Below are 19,417 nucleotides of genomic sequence, written 5' to 3' on the forward strand. Positions count from 1 at the left end.
CTCCAGCACCTAGGTGTCCCTCCCAGTGCTCATCCATTACTTGTGGGTATTGAGGTCAGCCCTTTTCGTGTCTCTGCCCCTCCTACCAGTCTTGATGTGGCCTCTTCTTTATAGTCTTAGTTATAATCTCTTCAGCTAGTCTTCAGATAATTCTTGGGGTTGAATGTTCTGTAATTTAGTTGTAATTTTCATGTGCTCATGGGAGGTGGTAGATATAGCGTTTACCTATTGCTGCATCTTGGACCTTCTTCTAGTGGGAATTGGTCTTTATTTATTTATTTTTTGTTGCATATTGCTAATTCTTCTTGCCTTCTTTTCATCAAGGACTATGATGCCTTCTTTGAAGCCAGAGAAAATAATGCAGTGTATGCCTTTTTAGGCTTGACAGCCCCACCTGGTTCAAAGGTATGATTTTTCTTGCTTTTAGGCCATTTTATTGCTCCGGAGTTCTTTAATCAGTAAGATTTACACATTTATTAAGTACTCAGATTAAGCCAAAGGCCATGCAACATAGGTGAAAGGAAATGTTTCTGCTCTGCATGCACATAAAAAATCCCTAGTAGTGCAGACAGATGTACATAATCAAAGACACAAATATGTGAGTAGGAGGAAGGTAGGGTTACTTCCCCATAAAGCTGCCCAAGGCAGCAGTTTCTCATTGACCCATTCGCAAATAAGTAGTTATTCCAGCTGTAATTCATGGCTCTACATCCACAGAAAGCATCTTAGTTCATAGTTATCTTCTTGGCAGCTTCTATTGTCTTTTTGTGAGGCAAATGCTAGAGTCATCCATTCAAATTAAGAGCATTTGAGTTTTAAACGTGGTCACTAAATTGCTGGCTAGACTTGGGGCTTTTTCTGCCAACAACAAATTAATTTTGTAAGTGGCAGTGTTCTCATGGAGCCCATATAAAAATAATCAAAAATTAAATTGCCTGTATAATGAAATGTCTCAAAGCTATGGACTTTAAATATTTCTTTGCTTTTAACTGTAGGTTTTCTCTACATAGGCTGGCTTAATCAGAATGTATGTCCCCTGCTCTATCATGTTATGTTTTGCTATTAGCAACTGATTTTATGTTAAACAGATACTTTGAACTGCAGCTCCTTGTCCAATTTTGAGAATCTGTGTTATTATTCATATTTTCACTAGAGACCAGTTACTAGCATGATAATCTGAGTCACTGAAAAATTCTCTTTCCTTTGTCAAACTTTTTTTCCCCATGAATAAAATGTCTTATTTTAGGCTTTCAATAACTAAGAAGTCTTAGAAATGTTAGGTAAGGCATTTTTGTTTAAACAAGTTAGTAAGACTCAATTTAAGTCATTGATTTCAGTCCAGATTATAGGAAGTATGAAAGGAAGGATAGTCTGTTTTCTGTGACTATGACTCTGTCTCTTTCAATTAAAAGTAGGAGTCATTCATTCATTTGTTCATTCAAAAAGTGTTGCTTGAATGTCAAGCACTGACTTGACATTGATGGTGGGCAAATACAGAGAATACCCTAATTTCAAAGTGTTTATAACCTAGTGATAAACTGTATCACTAGGTTGTAAACATATACACAGATAATTATAAAATAAGTATGTCTACAAATAATTATAATTTAAGACATACTGTGGTCCAGTCCCAGGAGCTTGGGAGCTGTGAGCTTTGGTGCAGACATGGCCAACTCCAAGAACCACACCATGCACAAACAGTCCTGAAAATGGCACAGAATGGCATCAAGAAACCCCGATCACAAAGATATGAATCTCTTCAGGGGGTGGACCCCAAGCTCCTGAGGAACATGCACTTTGCCAAGAAGCACAAAAATGGCCTGAGGAAGATACAGCCAACAATGCCAAGGCCATGAGTGTATGGACTGAAGGCATCAAGGACCTTGTAAAGCCAAGGAGGTCAAGCCCAAGATTCCAGAGGGTGGCAGCTGCAAGTTTAGTTGACTTGTTACATTACCCACCCCAAGCTTGGGAAATGTGTTCGAGCCCTCATTGCCAAGGGCCTCAAGCTCTGCTGGCCAAAGTCCAAGGCCAAGGCTCAAACCAAGTCCCCAGCACACCTGCACCTGTAGCTGCAGCTCCGCCTCCAGGCTCAGGCTCCCGCACCCAAAGGTGCCCAGGCTCCAACGAAGGCTCCAGAGTAGGGGCCTCTGTCTGTCAATATGACAACAGAAATATTGGTGTGACCCCTGGGCTGCTGTCTGCATGGGACTGGTGTCCTCCTGTGCTATTTGTACGAATAAACCTGAGGCAAGATCTGTCAAAAACAAAAAATGTACTGTTGTAAATTCTATACAATTGGTGTGAATAAGATGCTATAGGCATACAGAGGTAATCATACATTACTCCTAAGGACTTGGGTGAAGGGTTCACAGAGGAAGTGACATTAGAGCTATTAGGCATTCCAAAATAGTGAGGTGACATTAAGAAATCTTTCACAGAGGCAGCAATAGGATACACTACATTGATATGTAGTTGCACATGATGGTACAGTAGTTCCCCCTTATCCACAGGGGATACATTTGAAGACCCCCAATGGATGCCTGAAACCATGGATAGTACTGAACCTTATATATACTATGTTTTTTTTCCTATACGTACATACTTATGATAAAGGTTAATTTATTGGTTAGGCACAGTGAGAGAGTAACAACAAAGACTTATAATAAAATAGAACAATTATATTACTGTAATAAAAGTTATATGAACGTGGTCTATCTCTATCTCTCTAGAAGTATCCTATTGTACTGCACTCACCTTTTCAGTTAAAGGAAGCACTTTATGACTTCTCTTTGGCATATCTGAATTGTTAGCATCACTACTCTTGAGTTTTGGGGCCATTATTAAGTAAAATAAACATTACTTGAACACAAGCACTGCAACATCATGGCATTTGATCTGATAACCAAGTGACTACTAAGCAGGCTTAGTATAGTGCATGGATACACTGGACAAAGGGAATGATTCAACTCCCAGGTAGGAAAGTCTTTTCTGAGGCCCAATTAATGCTTTTAACTATGCTTAGTGTTTTGAGTTATTACAGTCCAACCAAAATACACATTGGATGTCTGCTTAAGATTAAAAATATCTGTTTTGTTTGTTTTTCATTTCAGGAAGCAGAAGCTCAGGCAAAGCAGCAAGCATGAACCTTAAGGAATCTGCCTTAAGTGTCCTGGAAAAGGAGTCTCCATTGTTTTTACACAATAGCAAAATTACCTTGGCTTCAAAAGAAATAGGCTTAATGTTGAAATAATAGATTAGTTGGTGTTTTCGCATGCAAACAATCAAAATGAATACATAATTAAATGTGAATGTTATGATAAGGAAAATGGAGGATGAACGTAATATTTTAAATGGATGTCATGGAATAGTTTTGTTATCTGCCAAGGCATTTTATGTACTTTAATGATTTTTAAAAGCAAACACTTGTGCCCTTTGTTGTTATTACAATTTCAGCTTAAGTATATCTGTAGCTTCACATTGAGGAATTTAAAAGAGAGAGAGAGAGAGAGAGAGAGAGAGAGAGAGAGAGAGAATCTGTCTCATTTTCCCAAATTGCCTCATTAATTTTAATGAACAAAAACATGTACCTTTTTGATAGGATGTTATTGTGACTAAAAAGTAGTTGCAGGTAATGTTTATGATGTCAGACATTATAATTTCCTATGGTAATTATAACATTCCCATTGTTTTGTAGTTGAAACTTCTATGTACTGAACCACAGGTTTTCTATGCTTCTTAAGATAGTCTTTCATTGCATATTTCAGTGATCAGAACAGATGACCACAATAAAAAAAAAACAGAAGCATTCCGTTGACAAATTCCTTGCTTAACTATACAGACAGCTATGGTGCAATCCTGTTTCTAAGTTGTTTGCCCCAGTGAAATATGCATATGTATGTTATGGAAATGGAATGGTATGTACATTTAAAGAGCCTTCCTTTTGCAAAGAGCTCAGACTTTTAATTAACTATTATAAAATAGGTCAGCATTTATTGCCTAAGACTGTTTTTGAAGGGCTATTTGCTAAAAATATCTTAGTGGTTTCCCCCTTTTAAAAAAATAGTGACCAAAAATGCCACTATCTCTAGATATTTGACGTTTTTATTTCAGCATGGGCATATAATATGTGCATACATTAATCTAAGCAGAGAGAATATTTTCTATGCCTGTGTTCTGGTGAATAGCACAAGTATCAGATAAAAGTGCCATTTTTAAAATGTTAATTTATAAAACTTCTAAGAAGACAAGAAACATCATGGTCTAAATCACTTACCCAGGAGATACACATATTGTACTTTAGTTCCACACTACTTTATTACTAAAATCAAATACCATTTACATTAAATTATATTATCATATCATTTGATGTACTCAAGTCTGTGCTCTTTGCCAAAATCAACATATAATGAAGACATGGCTTTGCTTACTGGGATTCAAACTTGATGTGATGCTTTACAATAAACTCAGTACTTTTAGAAATATAATTTATGTGTTCCTGGAGTTTCTAAATAATGTAGTAGTAATTTTAGATGAGTAATATATATATAATTTTTGAGGATGGGGAAGGTTAAAAGAAATAATAACAAAGAAAACAATTTGAATGCAATTTCTAAATTTCTTTTTTAGGTTCCTGAGTTTTTTGATACACACTGGAGTCAAATAAAGAACTATTCCATTGTTTTGTGTACAAAAATATGCTATGAAGAATACTAGAGAAAACTGTGCTTTGTAATAGATCCTGGAAAGTGTTTAAAAAATTGGTCAATATTTTTCTGAGCTTTATTAAATGTGGGTGATTCTATTTGCAATATTCTATGTGGATGTTTTTACTTTTATTTTAGTATCAAATAAGTTACCACTGTTAAAAACAGACATTCTTCAAAAATAGATTACCTTTTTGATATGTGTATGACTACCAGACTGTATGACTACCAGACTGTATCTTACAATTAACATATATGTACATTTAAAGTAAAAGGTCAGATTGAGTCTTCCTAAATTGAAATCTTTCATTTTGTCAGCTGAGCACTGTATATCTGGAAGATACAAGAAAAGTGAAATTCTGATTATTAAGGTGAGTTTTATAAAGAATTTTCACGAAATTTGCCTAGAAAATATATCTGTTGCTACTTTTTATTTTACTTTTGACATCTTTCTGTTTGTAAATCAGACCTGATAATTTGTTATTTTCTATTTTAGAGCTGATTTGCCCTTAAGACTATATGACCTTCAGGAAAATGTCTGTTTTCACCAAACAATGCAAATTGTTAAATGTCAGCACTTATTTGGGAATCTGAGTATATGGGGAAAAGGAATTTTGAAACAGAGATTTTTGTTATAATTACTTGCTTGGGTAAGTTTAAATACAGAGTTGAATTAAATTCATTAATTCAGCAAAAGGAAAAAGAAAGTTTCACATGGATTTGATTACCCAGCTGTGGATGATGAAAATATAGACAGATTGACATTGATTTTATTTTTTTCCTATGTGAAATAAATAGGTATTTCTTTTCTTTTGAAGAATTCCAATAAAACAGAATAAGAGACATTCATATTTGGTTAATTTGAACTCTCTGGTTTTCTTCCCCCACCTCCCTAACCTTGTCAGTGAATATTATGTCATCTCCTTTCTTTATTAAGCAAACAAAATTTTGAATTGCCACTTAAAGAGTAACCACACTGTTTATATAATTATTATTGATTTCCTTCATAACATCTTCTTTGATATATAATTCACATACCATAAAATTCACTCACTTAAAGTATACAATTCAGTGATTTTTAGTATACTGTGAGCTACGCAACCATCATAATTTAAGTTTAGAACATTTTATCACCCAATAAGTAAACTCTATATTTATTAGCAGTCACTCCCCAACTCCCACTCCCCCAGTCCTATATAACCACTTATTTATTTTCTGTCTCTATGGATTTACCTTTAAACAATTCATATACATGGAATCATATAATATGTGCTCTTTTGTGAATGACTTCTTCAAAGTACCTGGTTTTTAAGCGTCACCCATGTTTATGCATCAGTATTACATTTTTTATTGTTGAATAATACTCTATTGTATGGATATAACCTTATTTTGTTTATGCATTAATCAGTTGATAGGGAGTTTTTTTTCCCCCCTTTTGGGCCGTTATGTATAATGCTGCTATGAATATTCATGTATACTTTTTTTTGTTTGAACAAGTGTTTTTACGTTTTTTGACTGTATATACAAGAGTAAGTCATTTGATAGTTGTATGTCTAACAATTTGAGGATCTGCCAAACTTTTCCAAAGGTGCCGCACTATTTTACATTTCTACTAGCAATATGTAAGGGTTCCAATTTCTGCATTTTCTGGCCAACAGTTGTTATTGTCTTTTTTATTATAGTCATTCTAGTGGCTAAAAATTAGTATCTCATTATAATTGTTATTTACATTTCTCTGGTGACAAATTATGTTGAGCATCTTTTCATGTGCTTATGATTATTTGTATATCTTATTTGTAAACTTATCCTTTTAAACACTCTATCCATTTTTCAATTGGGTTGTCTTTTTTTTATTAAGTTTTAAGTGTTCTTTATATACTCAGAATACAAGTCTTATCAGATATGTGATTTGCAAACATGTTCTCCCATTCCATGGACTGTCTTTTTATTTTCTTGAGGGTGTCTTTGAAATACAAAAGTTCTTAATTTTGATGAAATCCAATTTTTGTGCTTTTGTTATCATATCTAAGAAAACATTGCCTAATCCATGGTTGTAAATATTTACTCCCATTTCCTCTATAGTTATTCATACACTTAGGTCTATGATCCATTTTGAATTATTTTTGTATATGATATGCAATAGGGATTCAACTTTTTTAAATGTAGATATCCACTTTTCTAAGCACCATTTGCTGAACAGAAGATTATTTCCCTATTGAATTGTCCTGGCACCCTTGTCAAAAATCAAATAACCAGGATGAGGGGCATCAATGGTGAAGTAGGAAGATCCTGAGCTCGCCTTCTCCAAAAGATATGCCAAAAATACAACTACATATAGAATAACTGTTGCTGAGAAAATCCTGAGTACTAGCAAAACAGATTTTCTACAACTAAAGATATAAAGAAAATGTCACATCAAGACGGGTAGGAGCGACAGAGACATGGTTCAGTCAGGACCCATAACCACAGTGAGACAACTCACAGGAAGGAGAAATATCACAAATGTGGAGGTCCATCCTAAAGAGTGAGGGGTCCAAGCCCCTCACTGGCTCTCCAGCCCAGGAGACCTACACCAAGAAGAGGAGCTCCCATAACACCTGGCATTGAAAACCAGCAGGGCTTACATTTAGGAGAGCCAAAGTACTGTAGTTAACTGAGACTCCACTATTAAAGGGCTCAAGCATGAACACGCTTCAAGTCCCAGCACAGAGGAAGCAGTTTGAAAAGCACCTAGGTCGTAAAGGAGATACATTTTAGGGTGAGTGCTAGAATGGTAGGTATTTGTTGGAACTTTCTTCAGGGATAGAGGCCCTGGACGGCATCATTTTCTCCTTATTTTCATAGTATTGGAAGTTCTAGTGCCAAAAATCAGATAAGAAAAAAATAAAAGGCACCCAAATTGGAAAAATAGTAAAACTATTAGTATTTACAGATGACTTGATATTATATATGCAAAATCCTAAAGACCCCAGTGAAGAAACTATTAGAACTAATAAAGGAATTTAGTAAAGTTACAGGATAAAAAAAATAGTATTCAGAAATCTGTTGTATTCTGTACACAAATAACAAATTATCAGAAAGAGATTAAGAAAACAATAACTTATATTTGCATCAAAATTAATTAAATATTTAGGAATAAATTTTACTAAGGATGCAAAAGACCTGTACTCTGAAAACTTCAAGACATTGGTAAAAAATTGAAGACAACAGAATTAAATGGAAGGATATACTATGCTTATGGAGTGGAAAAATTACTATAAAAATACCCAAAGCAGTCTATAGATTCAATGCAGTACCTATGAAAATACCAATGACATTTTTCACAGAACTAAAAGAATCCTAAATTTTATATGGAATCACGAAAGTCCCCAAATAGCCAAAGCAATCCTGAGGAAAAAAGACAATTTTGGAGGTATCATGCTCCCTGATGTCAAACTATACTACAAAGCTATAGTAATCAAAACAGTATGGTACTGGTATAAAAGCAGACACATAGATCGATGAGAAGAGAGAGCCCAGAAATAAAACCATGCTGATATGGCAATTAATCTACAACCAAAGAGGCAGGACTATACAATGACAGTCTCTTTAATAAATGGTGTTAGGGAAAACTAGACAGATACATGCAAAAAAACCCAAACAAACAAACAAAAAACTAGACCACCCTCTTAATATACAAAAATAAACTAAAAATGGATTTAAGTCTTAAATGTGAAACTTGACATCATAAAACTTGTAGAAAAAGTAGGCAGTAATCTTTTGACATCATCTTAGCAATATTATCTTTGATATGTTTCCATTGGCAAGGGCAACAAAAAGAAAAACAAATGGGAATATATCAAAATGAAAATGCTTTTGCACAGGAAAGGAAAACATCAACAAAATGGAAGGACTGCCAACTGAATAAGGGAAGATAATTTCAAGTGATCTATATGATAAAGGGCTAACATCCAAAATACATAAAGAACACTACAATTCAACATCAGAAAAAACAATCAGATGGGAAGTCACAAACATGATGGTGTGAGGGGTGCTCCTTGAAATCTCCCCTGGAAATTAGAACAAATGGAACATCTGTAATTCAACAAAACATTATCTATACAACACACAAACACATCTGAGAGATATGCACATCAAAACATCTGAAGGTGAGCAAATTGGGGTGAACAGGGGAGGCATAAAGGGGAAGTGAAGAGACAGGGACACTGGATGCAGCCTGCAGCCCAGAGCTCACTGCTGTCCAGGGAGAGGGGAGGATTGAGAGTGCAGGTGCACTTTCTGTGGCCCCAGCAATCTTGCCTGAGGGATCAGCATATACAGCTTAACCCAGCAATTGGGGCAGAGACCTCGGGGCAAAGACTGAATACAGAAGTGTGAGAACTGTGGTTTAAACCATCACTGCCAGAAAGAAAACAAAGCCACGGAGCCTGGCCACCTCCCAGCACCCTCCAAGAGCTCATCTCCCCCAAACCGTCCCAGCATTAGTAGTGGATCCCAGAGGGAAAAAATGGTAGCAATGTCGGATTAAAGAGCAGAATATCTACAGCCCTGAGAGCTGGAAAGGTAGTTCTTGAGATGCAGACACAGTGTGGTTAATGCCAGCGATAGGGGAGGAACTATAGGGACAAGACAACTGTGGTCTGGAAATCATCATTGCTAGGAGGAGAGCAAAAAAGCCTATCACCTCTTTCATCCCACCCCACCACCACCTTTCCTGGCTGATCCCAGCAGGGGCACCTAGGACTGCTGAGACACACAGCTCCACATCTGGCTGCAAGGGCATCACTGAGATTTCAGAGGCTCAGAACACCATCCCTGCCACTTTCTCCTATAGGAGGGGTGCCTGAGACAATGGCAACCTGGTCAGAGAGGAGAAGCCCAGCTCCCCGAGGAAATCGCCCATCTTATGAGAAGCCAGAACAGCACAAGAAAAAATAAAATGCTCCAGGGTCAACTACTGGAAAGCAAAAGAAAGACCTCTTCATTCATATCAATCTGCTGCAGAATCCACTCCAGTAGATGCCCAGGAAGAGAAATAATTCATTAATTGCTATGAATAACCAAGGTAACAAGGCAGCTCAGAAAGAAAATGAGAAATCTCCAGAAAATGAACTTAAAAACATGGAAATATGTGAATTAAATGACAGAGAATTCAAGGTTGCAGTTCTGAAAATACTCAAAGAAATGCAAGAAACCTGCAATAGGCAATTTAGTGAACTCAGAAGTAAAATCAATGGACAAAATGAATATTTTACCAAAGAGACTGAAATTTTACAAAGGAACCAAATAGAAATTCTGGCACTAAAGAACTCAGTAAAAGAGATGAAGAATAAAATAGCAAGCTTAGGAAATAGAGCTGATCAGATGGAGGAAAGAATCAATGATATTGAAGATAGAAATCTGGAAATGACACAGATGGAAGAAGAGAGAGACTTGAGAGTTAAAAGAAATAAAGAACTCTACAAAAACTATCTGACTTCATCAGAAAGAGCCATATAATAATGGGTATACCAGAAGGAGAAATGAGGAAGAAGGGCACAGTCTATTCAAACAAATAGTTGATGAGAACTTCCCAAACCTATGGAAAGAACTGGATCCTCAAATCCAAGAAGCAAACAGAACAAATAACCACCTCACCCTTAAAGGCCTTCTCCGGGACACATTATACTGAAGCTGTCAAAAATTAATGACAAAGAAAGAATTCTCAAGGCAGCCAGGGAGAAAAGGCTCTAACCTACAAACAAAAGCCCATTAGATTATCATCAGACTTTTCAGCAGAAACTCTACAAGCCAGGAGGGAGTGGAATCAAATATGCACACTATTGAAAGAGAAATTTCCAACCAAGAATAATATATCCAGATGAGTCTGGTTAAAGGTTTGTCAATTTTGTTTATCTTTTAAAAAAACCAGCTCTTGGTTCCACTGGTCTTTGTATTCATTTTTTAGTTTCTATTTTGTTTATTTCTGCTCTGATCTTTATTATTTCCTTCCTTGTACTCACTTTGGCTTATTTTGCTGTTCTTTTTCCAGTTCTCTTAGGTGTCAAGATAGACTGTTGATTCGAGATTTTTCTGTTTTCTTTAGGTAAGCCTGCATTGGCATGAATTTCCCTCTTAAGACTGCTTTCTCTGTGTCCCATAGATTTTGGGTAATTGTGTTTTCATTTTCATTTGTCTCAAGGTATCTTTTGAGTTCTTGATCTCATTGTTGGCGCATTAATTATGTAGTAGCATGTTATTTATTTAATCTCCAGGTATTTGTGTGGTTTCACTTTTTTTCCTGTAGATGATTTCTAGTTTCATACCACTATGGTTAGGGAAGACACTTGATATGATTTCAGTCTTCTTAAATTTATTGAGACTTGTTTTGAGGACTAACATGTGATCTATATTGGAAAATGTCCCATGTGCACTTGGAAAGAATGTATTTTCTGCTGCTTTGGGTGAAATGCTCTAAAAATATCAATTAAATCCATCTGGTCTGGTGTGTCATATAAGCCCATTGTTTCCATGTTGATTTTCTGTCTGGAGGATCTGTCCATTGGTGTCAGTGGGGTGTTATGGTCCCCTACTATGATTATATTACTATTGATCTCTGTCTTTATGTTGGTCAATATTTATCTTATATATTTATGTGCTCCTATGTTGGGTGCATAGATGTTTACTAGAGTGATGTCCTCTTTTATTCATTGATCACTTTATTATAATATAATATCCTTCTTTGTCTCTTATTATAGTCTTTATTTTAAAGTCTATTTTGTCCAATATAATTAATGCTACTCCAGCCTTTTTCTCATTTCCATTTGTGTGAAATGTTTTTCCATCCCGTTACTTTCCGTGTCTGTCTTTCGCTCTGAAGTGGGTCTGTTGAAGTCCACGTATGCATGGATCTAGTTTTCTTATCCACTCATCTACCCTACATCTTTTGATTGGAGCATTTAATCCATTTACATTTAAAGTGATTATTGAAAGGTACATAGTTATTGCCAATGTATCTTTCATATTTTAGATCTTCATGATTTTATTTGTTTTCTCCTTTCTTCTGCTTAAAGAAGTCCTTTTAACATTTCTTGTAATACTGGCCTGATGGTAATAAATTCCTTTAACTTTATGTTGTCTGGGAAGTTCTTTATCTCTTCTTCAACTTAAAATGATAGCCTCACTGGGTAGAGTAGTCTTGGTCGTAGACCCTTGTTTTCCATTGTTTGTACATTTCCTGCCATTCTCTTCTGGCCTGCAATGTTTCTGTTGAGAAATCAGCTGATAGTCTTATGGGAGCTGCCTTGTAAGCTGCTTTGTCTTTCTCGTGGTGCTTTTAGGACTGACTCTTTGTCTTTAACCTTTGACATTGTAATTATGATGTGTCTTGGTGTGGGCCTGTTTTGCTTCATCTTGTTTGGGACTCTGCACTTCCTGGACTAGTATCTATTTTCTTTGCCAGGCTAGAGAAATTTTTAGTCATTGTGAGGTCTGACAATTAAGTTCATGAACTCTCCCTAGAAAAGAGTGCTACATATCTCATTGATGAATGTCACTATGGTCAACTTTGGAGTACTCCCCTTGGGAAGCTATGCACTGATGTCAGTGCCAAGTCCACCCTTCCGAGCAATTTTGGAACTCTTTTTCTGGAATGGCCATCAGAGCTGTCATATTACCCTTGATGTCCTGAATGTAATCAAAATGTCTTCTTTCAATATTTCCTTTATCTTTGGGTAAAGAAAGAAGTCATTGGGGGCCAGATCAGGTGAGTAGGAGGGTGTTCCAATACAGTTGTTTGTTTACTGGTTAAAAAGTCTCTCACAGAAAGTGCCCTGTGAGCTGGTGCATTGTCGTGATGCAAGAGCCATGAATTGTTGATGAAAAGTTTAGGTCGTTTTCATCTAACTTTTTAATGCAGCCCTTTCAGTACTTCCAAATAATAAACTTGGTTAACTGTTCATCCAAGGGTACAAATTCATAATGAATAATCCCTCTGATATAAAAAATTTAGCAACATCATTTTGACTCTTGATTTGGACTGACAGAACAGTTTTGGTTGTGGAGAATTGGCTGACTTTCATTGTGCTTCGACACTTTGTTTCAGGGTCATATAGGTACACCCATGTTTCATCAACAGTGATAACACAGCCCAAAACATCATCTGGCCTCTCCAAAAGGTCCTGGCAAACTTTGACTATCTTTTGCTTTTGTTCATCGGTGAGCTCCTTTGGGACCATTTTTGCACATACCATTCGCATGCCAAGATTTTTAGTTAAGATTTTTCTAAATGTTTCTCTATCAATGTTTACTTGGTCTGCTATGTTTCTCACAGTCAGGAGCCGGATGAGTGGCTCAGTTGGTTAAGAGCTTGCTCAAGAGTTTGAGCTCTGAGCAACAGCAGTTCAAGTCCAGCCTGAGCTGAGCAGCCGCTGAGCTGCCAACAGGTGGCAGGATGACTCAGCTTAAAAAAAAAAAAAAGAAATGTTTCTCACAGTCAGTTGACAATTTTGATGCACAAGTCAATGAATATTTGCAATGTTTTTGTCAGTTCTGCTTATTACTGGCTGCCCTGACCTCTCTTGTCTCCCTTCAGAAAAACATTGAACCCCTTTTCACACTGCCATTTTCTTCATGGCATTATTCCCATAAACTTGTGCTAATGTGTCCCTGATTTCACTACCACTCTTGCCAAGTTTAACAAGAAACTTAGTGTTTGTTAGTTTCTCTAATTCAAGCTCAGACATTCTCACAATGGCACACAAAAACACTCAACAACAATAATGAACGCCACTCAGCCAAACACTGAGATACATCGACACGAACACAGCTGTGAGACCCTGATATACCAAGGTTATGAAACCTTACTGAACTGTTTGTACAGTACAGCACACAGTGGCAAGTTCGTGAACTTAATTGTCAGACCTCATACTTCTTCCAGTAGGTTCTTGATCCCTTGTTCCCTTTCTTCTCCTATTACTCCTATTATGTCAATGTTATGCTTGATGTTGTCTCACAGGTCCTTTAAACTATCTTCATTGTTTTTGTGTTTTTTTTTCATTCTTTTTTCTTTTTGTTCTGACTGGGTGTATTCTGGTACATTGTCTTCTAAATCTCTGATTCAATCCTCTGCTTCATCTAAGCTGCTCTTGATTTCTTCTAGTGTATTCTTCATTTCTGTTATTCTTTATTTCTGACTGGTTCTTTTTTTGGTTTCTGTGTCATCCTTTTGCTTGCTATCTCTTTGTTGAATTTCTCACTAAGTTCCTTCAGCATTCTTATAACCAGTGTTTAAACTATCTCTTGTAGGTTGATTGCCTCCTTTTCATTTAGTTCACTTCCTGGAGGTTTCTCCTCCTGTTCTTTTATTTGGGACATGTTTTTTACGTTTCCTTATCCTGGCTACTGCTCTGTGTTTGCTTCTTCGGTTAGGTAGATAGCCTGTCTTTCAGTTTTTGCTAGGTGGTTTTATGTACTGTGTGTTCATGTGGTTCAATGGTGCAGTCTCCCTGATCTCCTGTGTGTGTGTTCCAGGAGTGTCCTTTGAATGTGTTGTGTGTGTTGTTCTGTTGTAGTTGAGCCTTGATTGCTTTTGGCATGTTAGTGGGTGGGATTGACTCCCAGGCTGACTGACTGAAGATTGGCTATGCTCAGTGAATGAGCTGCTGTGTGGGGACTGACCTCTGAGAGGAGGCTTCGCTCCCCCCCACCCCAGGTTCTTGTGCCTGTTGAGGCCCCCCCTTTGGTTGTATTGCTTGTGGGGCTAACGAGGTGTGCTCTGGTGTGGTCTGAAGCTGGCCTCTGGGTGTTTTGTTTCTGGTGTTTCTTGGGAGAGGCTCCCATGCAGGCCAAGTTCAGCCTTGCCTGTTTCTGGCCCGCATCTCCCTGGTAGGAGCCACAAAGCTATATGTGGTTGGCTGCTTCCTGTGCTGGACCTGGAGGCATGTGGGGGTGCGCTTGCTGTGAACCGAGGCTGGCTGCCACCAGTAGTGGGCCTGAGGCAGCTTAGCAAAAGGGCCAAGGCCCCCGAGGCCTATTGCCACTCACCAGCTACCCCTAAGGCCCAACTGTTGAAAGAGCCTCCTTATGTCATCAGGCCAGGCTGGTTGACCTAGTGTTGAGTATGCCCTCAGTGATGCAGGATTAGTTAGGCTGGATTGAGTACCAAGGAGGCATGAGACGTGGGTGGTGATTTTTACAAAGTTAATGCAGATTCACTTCTTACTCCAGTGTCCAACCTGTGACCACTTTGCACAGCACCCTGAGAAGACCATGGCCAGCCGCCGCTCACCTGGGGGCAATGCCTTGCCTGTGACCACTTTATGCACTGCTCTTAGAACACCGCAGCCATCCACTGCCTCAGGCTCGTAAATCCCCAAGAGCTTTCCCAGAGTGGCTGCAGTGCAGAGTTTGGGTTACTGTCCACCACCAAAATCTCCCCAGGCTGTCACAGATTGTCTACTGCTGTAAAAGGTCTCCACAGCCTGGGGAGTGGGGCTGGCCACCCAGGCACCCAAAGCGCCCCTGGCAATGCATCTCTAGGTGGGCTGGGGGGTTTCCTGGGAGATAAGGGCTGTGCTTGGTGGCTTCTATGAAGTCAATGCAGTCTTGGCTCCTGCACTGTTGCTGGGCCCTCGACAACCCTACAAAAATGCCCCAAGAACACTACAGCCAGCCACTGCCTGAATCAGGCCTGCCACCACCCATTTCAGGCCCACAGGTTCCTGAGAGCTGCCAAAGAGACACTGTGGTGCAGGTCTTGGGTTTCTGTCCACCAGCAAGTCTTTCCTGGGCCACTGCAGGCCATCTGCCCACTTCAAACAGGCTTCCACTGCTTATGGGATAGGGCCAGCAGCCCAGTAGTCAAGAGTTTCCCAGGAGATGTAGCACCAGCTCTGTGGAGGGTAGAGGCCCAGGGTATTGCCAAGGCCTTGTGCATGTGGGCATTCCACCAGACCAATGTGGCCCCAGACTTGGTCCTTTGTGGAAACGTTTAACACTGAAAACATGGCACTCTCCTGTATGCCACACGTGTGTCAGTTTCCACACAGGGGCAACAATGGCTCCTGTCCCTCTAGCTCACATGCCGAAGCCACACAATTCAGTCCTTCCCCCCAAATCTCTGGGCCTCCCAAGCTGCCACCCCTCCACCAGCAACCAGGTGAATGCCCACAAGTGAGCAAGTCCATGTGCTGACTCTGTAAGAGGGCATCTGGGTTTCCAGCTGCCCACCACCCCACCATCCCACCTGGAAGGGCAGACAGAGTACTCACTGATTTTCACTGCCAGATACCATGGGAACGCCTCTTTGCACCACAGGAACCCTAGGTTTAGGCAATACATTGCATATCTTAATCACAATGTTTTGCCCCAGGAGACTGTGGGTTTTTCATTTTCATTCACCTTACAATATTTTCAAGCAATACTCAATGTTTTTTCTTTCTTTTTAACATGTGCCATATACTATCATATTTTCTAGTGTATTTTTTTCACTTTTCAAAAATGCTAGTAGCATTCTACTACATTGATTTTATTGTGTAGCCACCTGCCTTTTCAAAATCTCTGCATTTCAGAATTTATAAAAAAAGATACTTGGAACTTGAGAGTGACTCTTGCCCTATTCAATAGCTTTCTCATTTAGAGTGTGACCTTAGGAATATCCCTGTGTCCATCCTTTAATAGTGTAAAGGAAAACCTCTTTCTCTTTTGACATAATTCATGACCCCAGATATTTTTATTCCTTTTGGTCTTAATTTTGAGAAATTGCATATGGGGCATAATATTAGTTGCCCGTGATTCCCGTAACAAATTACAATGAACCTTGTAGCTAAAACAACAAGAATTTAACCTCTCCTCAACCTGCAGATCAGAAGTTTGAAACTAAGGTGTCAGTACATCTGAATTCCCTCTGTTGACTCTAAAGGAAAATCTGTTCTTTGCCTCTTTCAGCTTCTATTAGTTCCAGGCATTACTTAGTATGTGGGTCACATAGCTCCAATTTCTGCCTCAGTGGTTCCAGTTTCTCTTCTCTGTGTCTACCATCCCCCTGCTTCACACTTATAAGGGTTATTGTGTTGAGTGAAGTATGCCAGACAGCAAAAAACAGTTGCAGTGTGATGTCACTTAGATGTAGAATCTAAAGAACAAAACAAACAAACAATCAGAAACAAACTTATAAATACAGAGAATATTGTAATGGTTGCCAGATGGGTGGGGGTTTGGCGTCCATGCCACCGCAGATGGCAAGAACCCATTTCCTTCCATGACCATACAATATGCCATTGTATATATGTACCACCTCCTCTTTATCCATTCATCCATTGGTGGACACCCAGGCTGCCTCCACATCTTGGCTATTGCAAACAATGCTGTAATGCGCATATGGATGCACATGACCCCTTGAAATAGTGTTTTGGGTTTCTTTGGATAATTACCCAGAAGTGGGATTACTGGGTCTTTTTTTGTCACTTGTTACAGCCTTTGTTTTAAAGTCTATTTTGTCTGGTATAAGTATTGCTGCCACAGCTTTGTTTATTTGTTTCCATTTTCATGAAATATCTTTTTCCCATTTCTTTACTTTCAGTCTGTGTGTGTCTTTTGTTTTGAAGTGAATCTCTTGTATACAGCATATGTAAAGGTCTTGTGTTGTTATTCATTGAGCCATCATATCTTTTGATAGAAGCATTTAATCTATTTAAATTTAAAGTAATTGTTGATAGGTAGCTATTGCCATTTTATTATTCATATTTTTCATCTATTCTTTTTTTTTCATCTTAAAGAAGTCCCTCTAAGATTCCTTGTAATACTAGTTTGGTGGTGATTAACTCCTTTAGCTTTTCTCTTGGCTGGGAACCTCTTTATCTGTCCTTTGATTCTAAATGATAGCTCTGCTGGGTAGAGTAACCTTGGTTATAGGTCCCTGCTTTTCATCACTTTGATTGTTCCCTGTCATTCCCTTCCGTCCTGCAAAATTTCTGTTGAGAAATCATCTGACAGTCTTAATGGGAGCTCCTTTGTAGGTAACTAATTATTATTTTTGCTTTTAAGATTCTCTCTTTGTCTTTAACCTTTGGCATTTTAATTATGATGTGGCTTTGTGTGGTTCTCCTTGGGTTCATCTTGTTAGGGACTCTCTGCGCTTCCTGGGCTTGTATATCTATTTCCTTCACCACATTAGCGAAGTTTCAGTCATTATTTCTTCAAATGGGTTCTCAATCCCTTGAGCTGTCTTCTTCTCCTTCTGGTACCCTTATGATATGTATGTTGGTATGCTTGATGTTGTCCCAGAGGCCCCTTAAACTCTCTTTAGTTTTTTGGATTCTCTTTTCTTTTTCTTTTTCTGATTGGGTGTTTCCTGCTATTATCTTCTACATCACTGATTCAAATCTGTGCTTCATCTAATCTACTGTTTATTCCCTTTAATATATTCATTTCAGTTATTGTGTTCTTTATTTCTGTTTTTTTATATGTTCTCTATCTCCATTTTTATGTTTCCTAGCTCTTTGTTGGTGTTCTCCCTGAGATCACTGAGCAGATATCTTTATAACCAGTTTTTGGAACTCTGCATCAGGTAAATTGTTTGTCTCCATTTTATTTAGCTCTTTTTTCTGGAGCTTTGTTCTGTTCTTTCATTTGGGAAATGTTTCTTTGGCTTTCTCTCTGTGATTATTTCTATGTGGGGCTGCTATGCCTCCTGGTCTTAATAGTGTGGCCTTATGTAGTAGGTGTCCTGTGGCACCCAGTGGTGTGTTCTCGCTGGTCACCACAGCCAGGTACTCCACATGTGTCCCTTGTGTGGGTTGTATGTGTCCCCCTGTTGTAGTTGAGACTGGAATGCTCTTTGTACATTATTGGGAGGGATTGACCCTCAGGTTGATTGTAGGGCCTGGCTGTGACTACAGAGGAGGAGCTTTTGTGCAGAGACTGACCATACAGAGCAGGATTAGGTTTAGCAGGTTCTGGTGCCTACCCAGTCTTCTTTTTAGGTGTGTCATCCTTGGAGATGGCTGGATGATGCTCTGGCCCAGTCCAAAGCTTGCCAATGGGCCTGCCAGCCCTGTGGCCCCTGGGAGGGGACTCACTGCAGGCCAAGTTCAGCCACAGTCTGTGCCCTGAAGAGGGCCACTGGGTATGAGTCATAAAGCCATCCAGAGATGGTCGCTGCCCATGCTGTGCTTGGAGGGGCCTTAAGAGGCCAATCCCTAAACCAAGGCCAAAAGTGCCAGGCTTAGGGCTGCTCAGCCAGAAGTATGGGACACAGTGAAGCCAGATGCTGCTTATTTGGGTTTTGTAAACCTTTGAGAGGTTTTGGAAAAGTCCACAGCATGAGCCGAGGCAGGCAGTTTATATGGAAAAGTCACTGGAAGAGGCTTGGGTGTGCCCAATGGGGTATGGTCTCAGGGAATCACTAGGGCACAGCAGGAAAAAAGTGAAAGACAGTTCAGTGGACACTCTGACATGGAGTCTGCCTGTATCTGCATGCAGGGAGAGGGAGGGTTCAACAAAGAAACAGTGGCTTCCTCCAGTTCCTGTCTCCTTCAGAAAGCTGCCCCATTCAAGCCTTAGCCTGATTTTTTACAATTTAGTTCCTCCCTGAACATCCCCAGCACCCTCCAAATTGCTTCCCCAGTGCTGGGGCTCAAAGCAAGTTAGTCTGTCAGCAAGTAAATTCACATGTGGTCCCTTTAAAAGGAGTGTCTGGGCGTGTAGTCACCCTCCATCTAATTCAATCACAA

At 39.0% G+C, this 19,417-nt stretch overlaps 1 long non-coding RNA gene and 1 pseudogene across 1 annotated transcript; both read left to right on the top strand.

The window, feature by feature from the left end:
• Positions 1–322: 322 nt before the first annotated feature.
• Positions 323–6,097, top strand: LOC109394089 (uncharacterized). Its single transcript, XR_002126377.1, has 3 exons — positions 323–405; positions 3,114–5,077; positions 5,203–6,097. It is a non-coding gene; the product is annotated as an uncharacterized LOC109394089 (long non-coding RNA).
• Positions 1,666–2,144, top strand: LOC109394088 (60S ribosomal protein L29 pseudogene; annotated as a pseudogene).
• Positions 6,098–19,417: the final 13,320 nt, after the last annotated feature.

Source organism: Hipposideros armiger, unplaced genomic scaffold (genome assembly GCF_001890085.2).
Source record: "Hipposideros armiger isolate ML-2016 unplaced genomic scaffold, ASM189008v1 scaffold_409, whole genome shotgun sequence".
Classification (NCBI taxonomy): Eukaryota; Metazoa; Chordata; class Mammalia; order Chiroptera; family Hipposideridae; genus Hipposideros; species Hipposideros armiger.